Here is a 6,938-nt window from a genome sequence, read left to right on the forward strand (position 1 = left end):
TTACAGGTGTGAGCCACCACACCCGGCCAGAGTGAGCCATTCTTATCTCTTAGGGAATGGTGGGAACCCTCCTGAAATCTATGTTCTTAGACACCAGCCAAGGGCCAACCTTGAAGCAGGCCTTTCCAAGGATTGCAGTCGAGGCCTGCTCTGTTACTGTTTTTTGCACAGTGTGCAACACCACACAGATGCCCAGTTTCCACCAAGGTCTGTGGATGGCAGGATAATTTTGAGGAACCTCCTTTTTCGCTAACACTTTCTTCTTTTGTTTACACTCTTCACATTCTCTATTGAGTCTGGATTCAAGATGATTGATCGTGAATATTGTTGTGCATGATTTTGGGGGTTTCCTCCTTGTGAAATTTTGAGGTGGCAGATTTGACATTCTACTTTAAACTCATCTTGGTGGTACTTTTCTTGACTCGCCACCTAAGGGGGAATAAATAATGAAGAAAGAATAAAAATAGTGTTATCAGTCACATTTGGGCCTCGGTTAACTTGTTCAGCATCACTGGTTTCATATCAGATCTGAAGCTCTGTCAGTCATTCCACTATCAATTCCACTCTGGTCTTGCCTCAAGTCAAGGCTTCGATTAACTGTTCCCTGCCCTTTGTCTGACTTTGAACCTGTTTGTTTGTCAACTACTTTACCATCAAGAGCCTCTCTGGGCCAGGCGCAGTGGTTCACACCTGTAATCCCAGCACTTTAGGTGGCCAAGGCAGGCTGATCACGAGGTCAGGAGATCGAGACCATCCTGGCTAACACGGTGGAACCCTGTGTCTACTAAAAATACAAAAAAATTAGCCGGGCATGGTGGCACGTGCCTGTAGTCCCAGCTACTCGGGAGGCTAAGGTAGGAGAATCACTTGAACCCGGGAGGCGGAGGTTGCAGTGAGCCGAGATCGCGCCACTGCACTCCAGCCTGGGCGACACAGCGAGACTCCGTGTCAAAAAAAAAAAAAAAAAAAAAAAAGGCTGGGCTCAGTGGCTCACACCTGTAATCCCAGCACTTTGGGAGCCCAAGGTGGGCAGATCACGAGGTCAGGATATCGAGACCATCCTGCCCAACGTAGTGAAACCCCATCTCTACTAAAAATGCAAAAATTAGCTGGGTGTAGTGGTGCGTGCCTGTAATCCCAGCTACTCGGGAGTCTGAGGCATGAGAATCACTTGAACCCAGCAGGCAGAGGTTGCAGTGAGCCGAGATCACGCCACTGCACTCCAGCCTGGCAACAGAGCGAGACTCTGTCTAAAAAAAAAAAAAAAAAAAAAGCCTCTCTGGTCTCAGAACGAAGCTGGGCCTTTGTTAACTATTACCCCACTGGTGTACCACTGGTCAAATCTCAAACCAGGGCTACTGTATAATATTTCACTAGCAATTGGCTTCTGATCTGACCTTGAACTGAGCTTGGGCTTCTATTAACTACTGTATTTTGTGATCGGTGCCCTTTTGCTCCATTTCAACCTCGAGGACCCTCAGTCCTGACGTTGCATCTGGGCCTCTGTTAATTATTTCACCACCAATGCCCTTATGGTGTCAATTCCAGTCTGCACTTCTGTATTAACGGTTGTACCACTGGCTGGGCACAGTGGCTCACGCCTGTAATCCCAACACTTTGGGAGGCCAAGGTGGGCAGATCACCTGAGGTCGGGAGTTCGATACCAGCCTGACCAACATGGAGAAGCCCCGTCTCTACTAAAAATACAAACTTAGCCAGGCGTGGTGATGCATGCCTGTAATCCCAGCTACTCGGGAGGCTGAGGCAGGAGAATTGCTTGAATCCGGGAGGCGTAGGTTGCAATGAGCCGAGATCGTGCCATTGCACCCCAGCCCTGGGCAACAAGAGCAAAACTCCGTCTCAAAAAAACCCCAAACGACAACACCACCACCACCACCAAAACAGTTGTACCATTAATGCCCATGGAGTCTAAACTTAAGCCCAGGCCTCTGTTAACTAGTCTACTATCACTGACTCTTTGATCTGACCTCAGACCTGGGCATCTCTCTCTCTTTTTTTTTTTTTTTTTGACACAGTCTCACTCTGTCGCCCAGGCTGGAGTGCAGTGGCGCCATCTTGGCTCACTGCAAGCTCCACCTCCCGGGTTCACGCCATTCTCCTGCCTCAGCCTCCTGAGTAGCTGGGACTACAGGCACTCACCACCACGCCTGGCTAATTTTTTTGTATTTTCTAGTAGAGACGGGGGTCTCACCATGTTGACCAGGATGGTCTCGATCTCCTGACCTCATGATCCGCCTGCCTTGGCCTCCCAAAGTGCTGGGATTACAGGTGTGAGCCACCGTGCCCGGCCCTGGGCATCTCTTAATGTTTCTTTCACCAGTACCTATGACCTCAAACCCAGGCACTTTATTTATTTATTTATTTATTTATTTATTTATTTATTTATTAAGACAGAGTCTTGCTCTGTTGCCCAGGCTGGAGTGCAGTGGCACGATCTTGGCTCACTGCAACCTCTTGCTCCTGGGTTCAAGTGATTCTCCTGCCTCAGCCTCCCGAGTAGCCAGGATTACAGGTGCCTGCCACCAAGCCTGGCTAATTTTTGTATTTTTAGTAGAGATGGGGTTTCACCATATTGGCCAGGCTGGTCTCAAACTCCTGACCTCAAGTGATCCTCCTGCCTTGGTCTCCTAAAGTGCTGGGATTACAGGCGTGAGCCACCATGCCCGGCTGACCTTCATTTGATATTCTAGCTTAAAGGTCCTTCTGGTCTCAAATCAAACGTGGACCTTGGTTCAGTTTTCATCCAACAATGCCACATGGGTCATGCCTGGTCTTCTTTTTAACTATTCAACCTTCAGTCTCCTCTGATCTGACTTTGAATGTAGGCCATTTTAACTCACACCATCAGTTGGTCTGATCTCAAATCTGGTCTAGTGTTAAGCATCAGTGTTCTTCTGGTTTGTTCTCAAAATCTGGGTTCTCTTTTCTTTTTTTTCTTTTCTTTTTTTTTTTTTTTTTCAGACGGAGTCTCGCTCTGTTGCCAGGGCTGGAGTGCAGTGGCGCGATCTCGGCTCACTGCAGCCTCCGTCCCCCAGGTTCAAGCGATTCTCCTGCCTCAGCCTCCCGAGTAGCTGGGACTACAGGCGCATGCCACCACGCCCAGCTAATTTTTGTACTTTTAGTAGAGACGGGGTTTCACCATGTTGGCCAGGATGGTCTCAATCTCTTGACCTCATGCTCTGCCCTCCTCAGCCTCCCAAAGTGCTGGGACTACAGGCGTGAGCCACCACACCTGGCCACTGGGTTCTCTTTTCTAGTCATTCCACATTCAATATCATCCTGGTCCCTAATCAGAGCTGTTCCACTATCCTTGCTCTCTAGTCTGTCTGATTCTTAACCAGGACTTACATTTCCTGTTTCATATTTAAAGATCTACTAGTCTAGTTAGCCAACACAGCCATTTAACTGTCCGCAAATCTTTCCACTCCAAGCCTTCTCAAACCAGTCTTCTGTTAAATACACCACCAACTCCCATCTGGTTTGACCTTGAATCTGATCCTCTGATAACTGCTCCATCGCCAGTGTCCTGTGGATCTGTCATTGAACTTGTACAGTTATCTCTTCCAACACCAGTGCCCCTAGAGTGTGAACTCAAACCCCAGGCTCTGTTAAGTATTCTAGACTCGAGTCCACTCTGAACTGACCTCAAACCTAGATATTAATTCGATTGCCCTCATCCCTTTTTCTCTGGTCTGACCCTAAACCAGGGTCTCTGTTAACTATTACGCCTGGAATGTTCCTCTAGTCTGAGTTCAAGCATTTGCTAACTATCCCAATATCAAATCCCACCTCTTTGTCTAGATATTTAACAGAATAATTAAAGCAGAACTAATTAAAAATCCTTGCCCCTCTTACTTGACCTCAAATCTGGGTGTCTTTATTCTATCATCAGTGCTTTTCTGGTCTATTATTGAACTGTGCGTATTAACTCTCCTAACATCAATGTCCGTATCTGACTTTAAACGATGGTCTCTGTTCATTCTTCCACTATAAATTCGTCTCTGGTAGTGTTGGCTTCCACACAGGCCTCTGATAAAGCTACCATTGTTAATGCCCCCTTAAACAAGGACTTTGGTTAGTGAGTTTACCATCAATACCTTCCCGTTTTATTTATTTATTTTTGGTTCCATCGGTGATTTTAAGAATTTCATTTAGGCTACAGAGGTTCATAGGAGGACTCAGAGTTCCAGGCCCTCCAAGGAGACTCTGGCCTGTAACTGATTTAATCCCAGGGCAGTAAGGTGAGCAGCATGTAACCCCTTGTCAGATAAGGCAGTGGAATAAGGGTTGACACACAGAGGCCAGCACTCAGGCTGTGCTGCTCAATAACAGTGAACTCTTCCAGGCACAGATGATGAGGGTCTGTTGCTCTCAGACTTGGAACATGAGAACAGCAACTGTTTCTTGTCCATTAAGAAAAAAAAGGCCAAATTTCTTCTCTGGGCAATACCCAAGCCCAGGGTACAAGAAGAAAGCTTCCTTACACTTTCAACACTCAAAGTGAGATTCCAAAAATCGTAACTACAAAACATGCAGCTAAGCAGGCTCTAGCAAGTCCAGAAACATCTCCACATGGTCAGACCACATGACAAATGTTGCTTTTGGTTGGTCAAACCTGAAGCTGGTCAGTTGCACAGCTAATCCATGGCATCCATGATGTCTTCCAGGCTTCTCATGATTTTACACCAACCTTTAGCCAAACTTCTCTGAGGGCCTGAAGAGACTTGATTGGGAAGGCCATGGACACGCCAATAGACCCAAGACCCATGCTAGAGAACAGAAGCTGGAACAGTGATCCAAAGCAGAAAGCCCTCTCCCTAGGGCCACCTAATGAAGGCCAGTGAAACGTAGGTGTGTTCTGCAGCCCCAGGCCCCAACAGAGAGGCATCCAAATGCCTTTCCCAGCTCAGGTTGCACATAGAGAGGACAATGAATGGAGTGAAAGGAAGGTGAGGCAGGGAAAAGTTCCACTTCTGTGACTGTCACCCATGAGGTATGGAAGGAGCAGGCACTGGCCTGAGCATGCAGCCTGGAGGGTGTTCTCATCTCTAGCAGCTGGTTGGGGACTATATTCTGTCACCGGAGTTTTGAATGCAGGGACCCCGCATTCCCATGGTTGTGCATGGGGACATCTAACTCTGGTCTGGGAAGCCACCCGCCCCAGGGCAATGCTGCTGTGATGTGCCTTCCCCTGCAGTCCTTCCACGTGGGAGCAGAGGTGTGAAGAGAATTTACGTGGTTGTGATGCCAAAATCACAGAACAGAATTTCATAGCCCAGGCTGCCGTGTTGTTTGACTCAGAAGGCCCTTCTACTTCAGTTTTGAACCCACAAAGAATTAAAAACTGGTAACACCACAGGCTTTCTGACCATCCATTCATTGGGTTTTGCATTTTACCCAACCCTCTGCCTACCTGAGGAGCTTTCTTTGGAAACCAGGATGGAAACTTTTCCCTGCCTCACCGTTTTATTTTTTTATTTTTATTGAGACAGAGTCTTGCTCTTGTCACCCAGGCTGGAGTGCAGTGGCATGATCTCGGCTCACTGCAACCTCTGCCTCCCAGGTTTAAGCGATTCTCCTGCCTCAGCCTTCTGAGTAGCTGGGATTACAGGTGCGTGCCACCATGTGTGGCTTTTTTTTTTTTTTTTGAGACAGTCTCACTGTGTTGCCCAGGCTGGAGTGCAGTGGCACGATCTCAGCTCACTGCAACCTCTGCTTCCTGGGTTCAAGTGATTCTCCTGCCTCCACCTCCCGAGTAGCTGGTATTACAGGCATGCACCACCATGCCCAGCTAACTTTTGTATTTTTAGCCGGGCGCGGTGGCTCACGCTTGTAATCCCAGCACTTTGGGAGGCCGAGGCGGGCGGATCACGAGGTCAGGAGATCGAGACCACGGTGAAACCCCGTCTCTACTAAAAATACAAAAAGCTAGCCGGGCGTGGTGGCGGGCGCCTGTAGTCCCAGCTACTCGGAGAGGCTGAGGCAGGAGAATGGCGTGAACCCGGGAGGCGGAGCTTGCAGTGAGCCGAGATTGCGCCACTGCACTCCAGCCTGGGCGACAGAGCGAGACTCCGTCTCAAAAAAAAAAAAAAAAAAAAAAAAAAAAAAAAAAAAAAAAAAAAAAAAAAAAAAAAAAAAAAACTTTTGTATTTTTAGTAGAGACAGGGTTTCGCCATGTTGGCCAGGCTGATCTCGAACTCCTGACCTCAAGTGATCCGCCTACCTCAGCCTCCCAAAGCGCTGGGATTACAGGGGTGCGCTATCACGCCCGGCTGATACCTTCCTGTTTTAAAGCACTGACCCTGGCATGTGTTAACTAGTCCATCACCCATGCCCTTTTCTGACCTTGAACTTGGACCATTGTTTTGTTTTTGAGAGAGTTTTTTTTTTTTTTTTTTTTTTTTTTGTGACGGAGTCTTGCTCTGTCGCCCAGGCTGGAGTGCAGCGGCGCAATCTCAGGTCACTGCAACCTCCGCCTCTGGGGCTCAAGTGATTCTCCTGCTTCAGCCTCCCAAGTAGCTGGGACTACAGGTGAGTGCCACCAGGCCTGGCTACTTTTTTGTATTTTTAGTAGAGACGGGGTTTCACCATGTTGGCCAGGCTAGTCTGGAACTCCTGACCTCAGGTGATCTGCCTGCCTCAGCCTCCCAAAGTGCTGGGATTACAGGCGTGAGCCACCGCACCCGACTGGACAATTGTTAAGTGTCTCTATATCCATGCCTCTTCGGTTACACTTTAAACCTGGGCTTATGGCAAATACTTCAGCATTAGTGGCCTTCAGATCAGAACTCAAATATAGGAGATTAAATTACTGGACTTATAAGGACTTCAAAGTGGTCACTATTAAGGAAATGCAGACTGTAGTCAGGATATAATGGGGTGAAAGACTGCAGTGTGGACAAAAGTGTTCACAGAAA

The 6,938-nt window shown here is 47.9% G+C and overlaps 1 long non-coding RNA gene across 1 annotated transcript; it reads left to right on the forward strand.

The window, feature by feature from the left end:
• The first annotated feature begins 4,939 nt into the window (after positions 1–4,939).
• On the forward strand, positions 4,940–5,377 carry LOC134735965 (uncharacterized). The gene is made up of 2 exons (XR_010119577.1): positions 4,940–5,014; positions 5,219–5,377. It is a non-coding gene; the product is annotated as an uncharacterized lncRNA (long non-coding RNA).
• The last annotated feature ends 1,561 nt before the right edge of the window (positions 5,378–6,938 follow it).

Source organism: Symphalangus syndactylus, chromosome X, assembly GCF_028878055.3.
Source record: "Symphalangus syndactylus isolate Jambi chromosome X, NHGRI_mSymSyn1-v2.1_pri, whole genome shotgun sequence".
NCBI lineage: Eukaryota > Metazoa > Chordata > Mammalia > Primates > Hylobatidae > Symphalangus > Symphalangus syndactylus.